The sequence below is a fragment of the Arachis stenosperma genome, chromosome 1, assembly GCF_014773155.1.
Source record: "Arachis stenosperma cultivar V10309 chromosome 1, arast.V10309.gnm1.PFL2, whole genome shotgun sequence".
Taxonomy (NCBI): Eukaryota; Viridiplantae; Streptophyta; class Magnoliopsida; order Fabales; family Fabaceae; genus Arachis; species Arachis stenosperma.
Genome location: NC_080377.1, coordinates 100665818 through 100680106, shown reverse-complemented (window position 1 = coordinate 100680106; position 14289 = coordinate 100665818). Strand labels below are relative to the sequence as shown.

Here is a 14289-nt window from a genome sequence, read left to right as displayed (position 1 = left end):
TAAGGCACAACTCTTTATTGAGGACCTGACCGAATTCTTCAAAGAAGAAGAACCCATGGCAGCCGAAAACAACAACAATGCCAACAATGCAAGGAAGGTGCTGGGTGACTTTACTACACCTACTCCCAATTTCTATGGGAGAAGCATCTCTATCCCTGCCATTGGAGCAAACAACTTTGAGCTTAAGCCTCAATTAGTTTCTCTAATGCAACAGAATTGCAAGTTCCATGGACTTCCAATGGAAGTTCCTCATCAGTTTTTAGCTGAGTTCTTGCAAATCTGTGACACAGTCAAGACTAATGGGGTTGACCCTGAGGTCTACAGACTGATGCTATTCCCTTTTGCTGTAAGAGACAGAGCTAGAATATGGTTAGACTCTCAACCTAAAGAAAGCCTGGACTCTTGGGAAAAGCTAGTCAATGCCTTCTTGGCAAAGTTCTTTCCACCTCAAAAATTGAGTAAGCTTAGAGTGGAAGTCCAAACCTTCAGACAGAAGGATGGTGAATCCCTCTATGAAGCTTGGGAAAGATACAAACAATTAATCAGAAAATGTCCATCTGACATGCTTTCTGAATGGAGCACCATAGGTATTTTCTATGATGGTCTCTCTGAACTATCCAAGATGTCTTGGGATAGCTCTGCTGGAGGATCTCTTCATCTGAAGAAGACGCCTACAGAGGCTCAAGAGCTCATTGAAATGGTTGAAAATAACCAATTCATGTACACTTCTGAAAGAAATCCTGTGAACAATGGGACAAGTCAGAAAAAAGGTGTTCTTGAGATTGATGCTCTGAATGCCATACTGGCTCAGAACAAGATATTGACTCAACAAGTCAATTTGATTTCTCAAAGTCTGTTTGGAATGCAAAATGCACCAAGCAGTACTAAGGATGCTTCATCTGAAGAAGAAGCTTATGATCCTGAGAACCCTTCAATGGAAGAGGTGAATTACCTAGGAGAACCCTATGGAAACACCTATAATTCTTCATGGAGAAATCACCCAAATTTCTCATGGAAGAACCAAGAGAGACCTCAACAAGGTTTCAACAACAATAATGGTGGAAGAAATAGGTTTAGCAATGGCAAGCCTTTTCTATCATCTTCTCAGCAACAGACAGAGAATTCTAAGCAGAACCCCTCTGATTTAGCAACCAGGGTCTCTGATCTAATCAAAACCACTCAAAGTTTCATGACTGAAACAAGGTCCTCCATTAGAAATTTGGAGGCACAAGTGGGACAGCTGAGCAAGAAAGTTACTGAACTCCCTCCAAGTACTCTTCCAAGCAATACAGAAGGAAATCCAAAAGGAGAGTGCAAGGCCATCAACATGGCCGAATTTGGAGAGGAAGGAGAGGAAGTGAACGCCATTGAGGAAGACCTCAATGGGCGTGCACTGACCTCCAATGAGTTCCCCAATGAGGAACCATGGGAATCTGAGGCTCAAAATGAGACCATAGAGATTCCATTGGACTTACTTCTGCCTTTCATGAGCTCTGATGAGTACTCTTCCTCTGAAGAGGATGAGTATGTCACTGAAGAGAAAGTTGCTAAATACCTTGGAGCAATCATGAAGCTAAATGACAAGTTATTTGGAAATGAGACTTGGGAGGATGAACCCCCTTTGCTCACCAAAGAACTGGATGACTTGTCTAGGCAGAAATTACCTCAAAAGAGACAAGACCCTGGGAAGTTTTCCATACCTTGCACCATAGGCACCATGACCTTCAAGAAGGCTCTGTGTGACTTAGGGTCAAGTGTAAACCTCATGCCTCTCTCTGTAATGGAGAAGCTAGGGATCTTTGAGGTACAAGCTGCAAGAATCTCACTAGAGATGGCAGACAACTCAAGAAAACAAGCTCATGGACTTGTAGAGAATGTTTTGGTAAAAGTTGAAGACCATTACATCCCTACTGATTTCATAGTCCTAGAGACTGGGAAGTGCATGGATGAATCCATCATCCTTGGCAGACCCTTCGTAGCCACAGCAAAGGCTGTGATTGATGTTGATGGAGGTGAACTGATCATTCAAGTGAATGAAGAATCCTTTGTGTTTAAGGCTCAAGGATACCCCTCTGTCACCATGGAGAAGAAGCATGAAGAGTTTCTCTCAAATCAGAGACAAACAGAGCCCCCACAGTCAAACTCTAAAGTTTGGTGTTGGGAGGCCACAACCAAACTCTAAGTTTGGTGTTGAACCCCCACATTCAAACTCTAAGTTTGGTGTTGGGAGGTTCCAACATTGCTCTGAGTATCTGTGAGGCTCATTGAGAGCCCTCTGTCAAGCTACTGACATTAAAGAAGCGCTTGTTGGGAGGCAACCCAATGTTATATTTTATCTATTTTCCTTTGTTATTTTTTGTTATTTTGTAGGTTGATGATCATGAGAAGTCACAAAATCAATTGAAAAAGTAAAAACAGAATGAAAAAAGGAAGAAAAACAGCACACCCTGGAGGAAGAACCCACTGGCGTTTAAACGCCAGTGAGGCTAGCAGTTGGGCGTTTAACGCCCAGTCTGGCACCATTCTGGGCGTTTAATGCCAGAAAGGGGCACCAGACTGGCGTTAAACGCCAGAAAAGGGCAAGAACCTGGCGTTAAACGCCAGGAATGGGCACCAGCCCGGCGTTTAAGGCCAGAAATGCCTCAAAACGTGATTTTGAGTGCCATTTGGTGCAGGGATGACTTTTCCTTGACACCTCAGGATCTGTGGACCCCACAGGACCCCCACCAACCCTACTACCACTCTCTCTCTTCTTCCCCCATTCATCAATCACCTCATAACCTCTTCCCCAAAACCCCTTCACCTATTAAATCCCATCTTTCTCTTCACCACTCACATCCATCCTTCATAAAACCCCACCAACCTCACCCTTCAAATTCAAACCACTTTCCCTCCCAAACCCACCCATCATGGCCGAACCATATCACCCCCTCTCTCCTATAAATACCCTTCTTCATCCCTTCATTTTCACACAACCTAAACACCACTTCTCCCCCTCCTTGGCCGAACACAAAGCCACTCCCTTCTCTCCTCATTTCTTCTTCTTCTACTCTCTTCTTTCTTCTTTTGCTCGAGGACGAGCAAACCTTTTAAGTTTGGTGTGGTAAAAGCGTTGCTTTTTCATTTTTCCATAACCATTTATGGCATCCAAGGCCGGAGAAACCTCTAGAAAGAGGAAAGGGAAGGCAAAAGCTTCCACCTCCGAGTCATGGGAGATGGATAGATTCATCTCAAGGGTGCATCAAGACCACTTCTATGAAGTTGTAGCCTTGAAGAAGGTGATCCCCGAGGTCCCCTTTTCACTCAAAAAGGGTGAATATCCGGAGATCCGCCATGAGATCCGAAGAAGAGGTTGGGAATTTCTCACCAACCCCATTCAACAAGTCGAAATCTTGATGGTTCAAGAGTTCTATGCCAATGCATGGATCACCAAGAACCATGACCAAAGTGTGAACCCGGATCCAAAGAATTATCTTACTATGGTTCGGGGGAAATACTTGGATTTTAGTCCGGAAAATGTAAGGTTAGTATTCAACTTGCCCATGATGCAAGGAGATGAGCATCCTTACACTAGAAAGGTCAACTTTGATCAAAGGTTGGACCAAGTCCTCACAGTTATATGTGAAGAGGGCGCACAATGGAAGAGAGATTCAAGAGGGAAGCCGGTTCAATTGAGAAGGCATGACCTTAAGCCCGTGGCTAGAGGATGGTTGGAGTTTATCCAACGCTCAATCATTCCCACTAGTAACCGGTCCGAAGTTACTCTAGACCGGGCCATCATGATTCATAGCATCATGATTGGAGAAGAAGTGGAAGTTCATGAGGTCATAGCCCAAGAACTCTATAAAGTGGCGGACAAGTCTTCCACCTTGGCTAGGCTAGCCTTTCCTCACCTCATTTGTCACCTCTGTTATTCAGTGGGAGTTGACATAGAGGGAGACGCCCTTATTGATGAGGACAAGCCCATCACCAAGAAAAGGATGGAGCACACAAGAGACCCTACTCATCATGAGATCCCTGAGATACCTCAAGGGATGCACTTTCCTCCACAAGACTATTGGGAGCAACTAAACACCTCCCTAGGAGAATTGAGTTCCAACATGGGACAACTAAGGGTGGAGCACCAAGAACATTCCATCCTCCTCCATGAAATTAGAAAAGGTCAAAGAATCATGAGAGAGGAGCAACAAAGACAAGGAAGAGACATTGAGGAGCTCAAGCACTCCATAAGACCTTCAAGAGGAAGAACCAGCCGCCATCACTAAGGTGGACCCGTTCTTTAATCTCCTTGTTCTTTGCTTTTCTGTTTTTCGAAAATTATGCTTTATGTTTATCCATGTTTGTGTCTTATGATCATTAGTGTCTTAGTGTCTATGCCTTAAAGATTATGAATGTCCTATGAATCCATCACCTTTCTTAAATGAAAACTGTTTTTATTACAAAAGAACAAGAAGTACAGGATTTCGAATTCATCTTTAAAACTAGCTTAATTAGTTTGATGTGGTGACAATACTTTTTGTTTTCTGAATGTATGCTTGAACAGTGCATATGTCTTTTGAATTTGTTGTTCATGAATGTTAAAATTGTTGGCTCTTGAAAGAAGGATGAAAAAGGAGACATGTTACTGAGGATCTGAAAAATCATAAAAATGATTCTTGAAGCAAGAAAAAGCAGTGAATACAAAAAAAAAAGAGAAAGCAAGCGAAAAAAAAAACCGAAAAAAAAGGGAGAAAAAGAAAAGAAAAAAAGAAAGAAATAAAGTTGTGATCCAAGGCAAAAAGAGTGTGCTTAAGAACCCTGGACACCTCTAATTGGGGACTCTAGCAAAGCTGAGTCACAATCTGAAAAGGTTCACCCAATTATGTGTCTGTGGCATGTATGTATCCGGTGGTAATACTGGAAGACAGAGTGCTTTGGGCCACGGCCAAGACTCAATAAGTAGCTGTGTTCAAGAATCATCATACTTAACTAGGAGAATCAATAACACTATCTGGATTCTGAGTTCCTAAAGAAGCCAATCATTCTGAATTTCAAAGGATAAAGTGAGATGCCAAAACTGTTTGGAGGCAAAAAGCTACTAGTCCCGCTCATCTAATTTGGAGCTATGTTTCATTGATAATTTGGAGTCTATAGTATATTCTCTTCTTTTTATCTTATTTGATTTTCAGTTGCTTGGGGACAAGCAACAATTTAAGTTTGGTGTTGTGATGAGCGGATAATTTATACGCTTTTGGCATTGTTTTTAGTATGTTTTTAGTAGTTTTAGTTGAGTTCTTAGTATATTTTTATTAGTTTTTAATTAAAATTCACTTTTCTGGACTTTACTATGAGTTTGTGTGTTTTTCTGTGATTTCAGGTATTTTCTGGCTGAAATTGAGGGATCTGAGCAAAAATCTGATTCAGAGACTAAAAAGGACTGCAGATGCTGTTGGATTCTGACCTCCCTGTTGGATTTTCTAACTTCCCATAATCACACTTTTTATACACATTTATGCATCTTTTTCATCCAAATCCACATATGCACTTCTTATTCATCATTTTTTTTCTTTTTCTTTGGGAAACCTTTGTCCCTTCTTATTGAATATTTTTTTTTCTTTTTTTTCCTATGACAAATGCATATGGTTAAAACAAATTGATACATGAATGTACACCCATTTCCCAATTTTTTTCTTTTTCAATGCATACCCAATACAATCTTCTTCATTCACTGCCAATGTTTCCCAAAAGTTCCCTCATACTTAAATGAAACACACTCTTTAACCTAAGCTAATCAAAGATGCAATTCAAGATAATTCATACAAAGTGGAGAAATCATGAAAAGTCAAAGAGTTGAACTCGCCCATGGACGTGTGCGTGCACCTAGCGCTTACGCGCACCCTGCAAAATGGCCCATGGACGCATATGCGTGCTGTGCGCGTACCCGTCGATGCTGATACTTGATTTTTAAGTGAATTCGCACCCAACGAATTCTGAGGAATTGTGGGGCCCAATCCCAACCAACTTTCGTGTCTAATTTGCTATTTAAAGCCAAGGATTAAAGAGCAAAGGGGATTCACTCACTTAGCATCATTCACACTCATTAGGATTAGTTTAAAATTAGTTTTAGAGAGAGAAGCTCTCACTTCTACTTCTACTTCTACTTCTAGAATTAGGATTAGGATTAGGTTTAGTTTTTAGATCTAGGTTTTCATTCATTCTTTCTTCTACTTCTACTTCTCAATTCCTTGTTGTTACATTCACTCTTCTTCTATTCTTTTGTTGTAATCTCCTTTATGTTGTTTCTATATTTTGTTGTAGATCTACTCTTGTTCCTTGTCCTTTCTTTCCATTCTATTCAAGGTAATTCATAATAATTGTGCTTCTCTTGATTGTTGTTACTAATTCTTTGCAATAATTGTTGTTAGATTCTATTCTTGTTGTCAATTTTCTTTGCTTTTCTTTTGTACCTTCCAAGTGTTTGATGAAATGCTTGGTTGGATTTTAGTATAGATTTTGTTCCTCTTGGTTTTGGTTGAGTAATTAGTGACTCTTGAGTTATCTAATTCCTTTGTTGATTGATAATTAGACGTTGCTAATTGATTTGAATGCCTCTAAAGCTAGTCTTTCCTCCATGGTTAGAGGTTAACTAGGTGGGAGCAATGGACAATTTATTGTCACAATTGAGGAGGATAACTAGGATAGGACTTCTAGTTCTCATATCTTGCCAAGAGCTTTGTTAGTTGTTATTTTATTTTCTTTGCCATTTATAATTTTGTCTAAAATCTCAAAAACCCCAAAATAACTCATAACCAATAACAAGACACTTTATTGTAATTCCTAGGGAGAATGACCTGAGGTTCCAATAATTCGGTTTATAAATTTAGGGGTTTGTTTTAGTGACAAACAACTTTTTGTATGAAAAGATTATTGTTTGGTTTAGGAACTATACTTGCAACGAGAATTCATTTGTGAAATTCTAAACCATCAAAAATCCAATCATCAGTGTGATTGGATAGAATTAAGATGTGGTCATTTATGAAGTGTTTGATTTGATTTTGATCTGGTGATTGGTTGTTATGAGTTATGAGAATGTGATATGAATTGATGATTAAAATTATGAATTGTTGAAATATTGAGTTGATTAAATTAGTGAATGTTGGGCCAGAGGCCGTGAATTTTGGTCAGAGGCCGTGAAAGGTAAGTTTGGTAAGTTGGTGAATTTATTGAATATTGATGCATGAGCTTGAAATAGTAAGTATGTGATTGAGCATGTGAAATTTGGTAATTAATTGTTAGAATAGACGAATTGAGGATTGGAGATGTGAAAATGATGATTTAAGGTTGTAATCTGTAAATTAAGTAGGCTTGAACTTTGGTTGAGGGTAAATGAGTGAATTTGGATAGTTGGTAGGTGCTAGATTGATGTCGAAACTGATTTTGGCTTGAGAACCTCTTGGAAAGTTTAAAATTCTATGTTTGGGTTAAAAGTTGATTTTTGACCAACTTCAACAAGCCGTAACTCAGTACTCAGATTTGAAAATTTAACGAAAATCGATTTTTATGAAAATTTATTTATTGATCTTCCCAACAGTTTAAGAATGGTTGAAAATGATTTTTAATGAAAAAGATATGAACATTTGAAGTTTTGGAAAAATCCATATTCATGCATACACGAGAAAACGGCTCTGCCCAGTGATCTCATGTAGATGTCACTGGCATGTGTATGTCAAATTGGCATTTTTGAAGGTGCGCATACACGGGAAAATCTTTCTACCCCAAATGTTTCCATAGCCACGTCTGCGACATGTGAAAACATACACCCATGCATATGCGGGAGGCATGCGTAGGCATGACCATCCAACTTTTCAAAAAATGTATTTTTCGTTTCTAATCATTCTTCGAGCCTTCTAACCCTCCGTAAATCTTGTTATGTGTCTAGAGACGTAATAGAGGGTAGAGGAGTTAGGAATGAGACCTAATGAGTCGAGAAAGTGAATTGAGGAGAAATGGATTATATGGAATGAGAGGAGTGATTAGGATGAGTGTAATAATGAGGAATGATGATGATTGAAAAAGGAATTGAGGATGACAAGGTTGGCTTTGAGAATGATGGATGATGATGATTGATCTTAATTGTGATTTTTGAAGAAATGAAAATAATATTGAGAATGGATTCGGAAATCAAATTGAATCTGATTGAGATATACCACTGTGTATGATGCAATGGCATTGTCCACTTGCTCCGGGTCAAGATTTGAGACATCGGGTAAGATACGATGGCATTGTCTACTTACTCTGGGTAAAGGTTCAAGACACTAGGTAAGATGTAAGAGTTGAGTTTTGTCACACTGGCTCCATGTTTAGAATTGTAACACCACTTGGGTAAGACGCAAGGGTTGTGGCTGTCCCACTTGCTCCGTGTTACACGGGTAAGATGCAAGGGTTACAGTTTGGTCCCACTTGCTCCGTGTTGTGGTGTTCCTATCCAGGGTTGCTACCTGGTGTGCGAAATTGAACTCCTCAAGTTTCGTATAGATGAACTGGCAAGTGCACTAGGTCGTCTAAGTAATACCTCAGGTGAGTAAGGGTCGAATTCCACGGAGATTGTCGGTTTGAACAAGCAATGGCTATCTTGTAAATCTTAGCCAGCCGATTAGAAAAGATGGTTGTTTACCTAAAAGCATAAATGAAATAATAAATATGAAATTCCAAATTGATGTGAAAACAATGATAAGGATTCAGTTAAGGCTTCAAAGATGCGTATTCTTTCCGGATTAACTTTTCTTACTGTCTACCTCAATATCGAATGATTCCTTTAATGGCAGCCATACGTGATTAACTCATGTCCTCAAATCAAGTTAATCTCTTCTAAACCATAGCAGTCCACCATATCCGAGCAACTAATGTCCTCTCATCCAGTTAACTCATGGCTTCCCACTATGGCCGAAGGGGAAGCCCTAAGCAATCCACTCCCCTTCGCCATCCTACTCAAAATGCCACAAACAAGAACGGATCTTTCGGATCAGAGAATGTTGCTTCTTTGACTCTAGCCTTAACACCACAGAGACCTCAGTAATCCACGATCAACGAAATTTTATGTCACTTATCCAAAGTCGCCGAGGTACGCTCTTGGAATCCGTAGTGCTCTCTCTAGCTGTGGTTCAATGCTATCTGGTTCAAGACTCACATGGAACCCATGTAGAACAAGGCTGAATGTCACAATTCAACCTCAATTCATGAGATGAAGACCAAAAATGTACAAGAGAATGGAATCAAACATATTGAAATAGAAACAGTAATATTATTAATCCATGAGAATCAACATAGCTCCTAACCCTAACTTAGGAGGTTTAGTTGCTCATGCTTTATAGAAGTAATAAAGGTAATGTGTTTGTGCTTCTCCTCTCTTGGGAGGCCTAATCCTCAGGAGGAAGGAATTTTCTTATTTATAATAAAATACTAGTCCAAAAAGATGTTACTCATACTTAAAATTTACAAAAATGTGAAAACTAAGCTTAAGGGTGCAAAAATCCACTTCAAAGCCCATTTGGTGAGTGTTTGGGCTGAGCTTGAGGTGAATCCACGTCCTAATGCTCCTCTTGGGCCATTGAACGCTGGATTTGGTTCATTTGGTCGTTCAACACCGAGCTTGCTTCTTTTTGGGCGTTGAATGCCGGGAAGGGGATGATTTGGACGTTTCAACGCCCGTTTTGGGCCATTATTTCCAAAGTAAAATATATACTATAATATATTGCTCGAAAGCCCTGGAGGTTCCCTTTCCAAGGCCGTTAAGAGTGCATCAATTGGACTTCTGTAGCTCCATAAATGCTTGTTTGAATGTACGGAGGTTCTGAGTTGACAACATCTGCAATCCTTTCTTTGCCTCTGAATCAGTACTTTCCCAAAACTCATCAATTTCAACTAGAAATTACCTAAAATCACAAGAAAACACACAAACTCAAAGTAGATTCCAAAAATGTGACTTTTGCACTAAAACCTACTAAAACATAGTAAAACTCAACAAAACATAACTAAAACACCATGAAAGTAATTGCAAAATGTGTATAAAATATCCGCTCATCAGAACACCAAACTTAAACTATTGCTTGTCCCCAAGCAACCAAAAATAAAGTACGATTGAAAAGAAGAGAAAGATATTCACTTTTGAACAATTTTGGCATCTCACTTTCCTTTGAAGCTCAGAAGTGTTGGCATCCCTTGGAACTTAGAATCCGGATGATATTATTGATTTTCTTAGTTTAGCTTTTCTTGATTCTTGAACACAGCTTCTTTTTTAGCCTGGCCGTGATCCTAAGCGTTTTGTTTTCCCTTATTACCACCGGATACATAAACGCTAGAGACACTTAATTGGGAGAACCTTTGGATTCAACTTTAGTTTCACTTAAAGTCCCAGATCGTGGTGTCCAGAGTTCTTAGGCACACTCTTTTGCTTTTGGCTTTTTCTTTTTCTTTTGTTTTCTTTCTCTCTCTCTTTTTTTTCTTTTTTCTTCACTTTTTCTTTTTCTTTTATTTTTTTTTCTTTTTGCTGCTTTTTCTTGTTTCAAGAATCAAATTTTTTTGGATTTTTCAAATCACCAATAATACTTCTCCTTTTTCATCATTCTTTCAAGAGCCAACACACATAACTTCAAGATCAAATATGCATTGTTAATTCGTGCATTTAGAAAGTAAAAGCGAGGCCACCACATCAAAATAATTGAACTACTATTATTATATAACTCGAGCTTATGTATCTCACTATTCTTTTTCAAATAAAATTTTCTTTTTTAAGCATGGTGAGAGATAGATAGGATATTTTATAGCCTATGACAAAACAAGTAAAGAAAAATATACTAAAGATGATCTTGCAACTAGAAATAGGAAATAGACAATAAGATAAAATACAATGGAAAATAGAAATTAACATAAGCAAGGGAGTAATGGAACTTGACCACCTTACTGTCGGTGGCTACAGCTTATGAAGATGATCCACCTTCCTTTAGCATAATCCCAGAGCTTGCTCTACAACACCAAACTTAAAAACTTTGCTTGTCCCCAAGCAAAGAAAATATAGGAGGGAAGAAGGAGTGGAAAAGGTTTGAAGTTGAAGTAGGTGGGGTTTGGGTGGGACCCACTGGCTGAGGAGGCTTCAAACTTTGAGTTCCCTGCCCCCTACCTGGCATTCAACGCTAAGCATGTGTCCTTTTGGGGCATTAAACGCCCAGAGTGGCCAGCTTCTTATTCTCTATAGGCGTTGAACACACATTTTCCTCCTTGTCTAGCATTCTACACCAACAAGGGGATCCCCCCAGGGTGTTCTGTTTCCAACTCTGAATGTCTATGTTTCTGTTTTATGTACAACACATGATCACAAATGTTAAAAAGGGAAAACAATGGAAATAGACTAAATTGAGGAAAAACAAAAGAAATAAAAACAATAATACTCTACTCAAGGTTGGGTTGCCTCCCAACAAGCGCTTCTTTACCGTCACTAGCTTGACATTTGATTGCTTTTTTCATCCTTTTCTTCCAGTTGGTTAAAAGAAATTACTCCAAGGGGTAAGAGTAGAAGATTAATGCTCTCGGATTTGAATTCCTCCTAACAAGCTTTCTTTTATTGTTATCAGCTTGATTCTTTTTGCATATTAGGGTAGGGGTTGTATTGTGTCTCCATCCCTTATCCATCTTCCACTTGGGACCTTCCACCTTAGTGGGTTGTGACTGCCCAACACCAAACTTAGGTTTGATGTCTGGGGAACTATATGAGTTTTCACCATGGAAGGAGGCTTCAGTATTGTACTCTGCATGGAAGTACCTCCTTTGTCAGGGGGTAGTGGAGGTTTAAGGGCCTTGATAATCATGTAATCCTTCTATAACCTAAGCACCAATTTGCCTCTCTCAGCATCAGAGAGGTTTCTTCCAGTAGAGAGAGACCATTGCTCCAAAGCCTTAGCAAAAGGAATATTGATTTACGACTTCTTAAAGCCTTCCAAGGACTGTGAGCAGTGCTCATCCTTGGTCTCCTTTTAGAGCTTCTGAGGGTATGGTACTTCAGACTTTTAACAGTCTAACAGTGTTCTTCCAGCCTCTTCTTGAGCCTCTTCTTCATTTAGTTCCTCAACAGTGTGTACCCCCTTAGTCTCAGTCTCCTTGCTACTAATAGGGCCTGGCACTCTTCTCTTTGATTCACCTTTGTGTCTTTGGGAAGAGTGTTAGGGGGTCTCTAAAGTTTCTGAGAAAGATTCCTCTGAATGATTGCACTGCACTGCACTCCTTAGTAAGCACCACTGTCTCTACTTCCCTCAAATCCCTCTTGTTATTCAGTATTTCCTTTATGAACTTAGCATATGAAGGTATTTATTCAAGAGCCTCTGTAAAGAGGATTTTGATCTCCAGCTTCTTGAAAGCTTCTAAGAATTTGGCAAATTGCCTATCCTTTTCTACTTTCTGGAGTCTTTGAGGGTATAGTAACTTGGCTTTGTACTTAAGGGCCATGAGTGGTGCAATGTGAGTGTCTATAGTGCCTATAGAAGGGCTACCAGCTTCTTTAGGAGAGGTGGTCTCAGTACTTACACATGTCTGGCCTCCCTTGGACTGGAATTCAACGCCTGGGCTGCCCTCTATTGCGCGTTCGACGCCCTAGCTGCCCCCATCTGGGTGTTTAGTTCTCTCATGAGTGCCTTGAACTACAGCTTATTCATCTTCTGCCAGTTCTTCTCTGTTCCTCTTACTGTTCTGAGGCTGGGTGTTTAGGGTACTTCTTAATTGGAGAGCTTGTCACTCTTCTCTTATCTGTTCAGACAAGTGCTGTTTAACCTGGTTCAACTGTACTTCCATATTTTTACTGGAGGCTCAGGTCTTTTACACTTCTTCTTGCAAGTTTAGCAACTACTGTGTGAGGCAGTGTAATTGCTGGGTGAATGACTCACTTTACTTAGGAGGGTCTAATTCAGTGGATACTATCTTAACCTCTCCATTCATTGTAGTCTTATTAGATGAGTACAGATGCTGATTGCTGGCAACTATCTCGATGAGCTCATGAGCTTCCTCAATTGTCTTTCTAATGTGGATTGAACCACCTGCAGAATAATCTAAGGTCATCTTAGTCATATCTATGAGTCCGTAATAGAAAATATCTAGCTTTACCCATTCTAAAAACATTTCAATGGGACATCTTCTCAGCGTCAGCTTGTATCTCACTCGAGCATCATGAAGAGACTCATTCTCCTCTTGTCTAAAGCCTTGAATGTCCAGTCTTAGCTGGGTTAGCTTCTTTGGGGGTAAATAGTGGTTCAAAAACTTGTCCACCTGCTTATTCCATGTTTTCAAGCTTGATTTGGGCTGATTATCCAACCATCTCTATGCTTGGCCTTTTACAGTAAATGAAAAGAGTAGTTGCCTTTAGACATCCTGGTCTACTCTGCTAGTTCTTACTGTGTTAGCTATCTGCAAGAATTCAGTAAGGAATTCTATGGGTTCTTCTTGTGGAAGTCTCTGAAACTGGTAGTTTTGCTGCACTAAAGTAATTAGCTGTGGGTTGAGCTCAAAATGAGCTACTCCATTAGGAGGTATACTAATGCTGCTTCCATAGAAGTTAAGAGTAGGGGCTGTGTACGACCCCAAGGTTCTTCTTGGTTGCGTCTGCACTTTTCCTGTTCCTACATACACAAACAAGAGACAAAGAAAAGTGGGAGTATCTATGTCAAAGTATAGAGAACTCCCTGTGAGATACCCAAGAAGAAATAAGAATTAAATTTTTTTATTTAAAATTTCAAAACTAATAAAATAATTAAAATAAAAGAAAAAATACTTCGAAAAAAATAAAAAATAATTTTAGAAATTTTGAAAAATTGTGAAAACAGTTTAGAAAAAGAAATTTTGAAATTCAAAAAGAGAGAGAAAACACCAAATTTTTAAAATTTAAATTTAAAATTTGAATTTAAATCAAATAACTAGAATCAAAGAAAAGATAAATAAGATATGATTTGAAAACTTAAAAATTAATTTGAAAAGAAAAAGAAAAGATTTAAAAATTTTAAAGATTTGAATTTCAAATTTGAAAAGAACAACTAACAAAATACTCAACTTTTAAAAATTTAAATTTTAAAATTAAGGATAAGATAACAAGATTTGAAACTAAAAAAGATAAGATTTGAAAAAGATTTGATTTTGAATGTTTTTGAAATTTAAAAAGTCAAACAAAGATTTTAAAATTTTAATTTTTGAAAGAATAAGTCAAACAAGATAAGATAAGATTTGAAAATATTTTTAAAGATTTGAAATTCAATTTTGAAAGAAAGAAAAAATAAC

General features: G+C 38.7%; 1 non-coding gene across 1 annotated transcript; it reads right to left on the bottom strand.

Annotated features, from left to right (window-relative positions):
* Positions 1–460: 460 nt before the first annotated feature.
* Positions 461–564, bottom strand: LOC130955752 (small nucleolar RNA R71). Its single transcript, XR_009076890.1, has one exon. It is a non-coding gene; the product is annotated as a small nucleolar RNA R71 (small nucleolar RNA).
* Between the last annotated feature and the right edge of the window lie 13725 nt (positions 565–14289).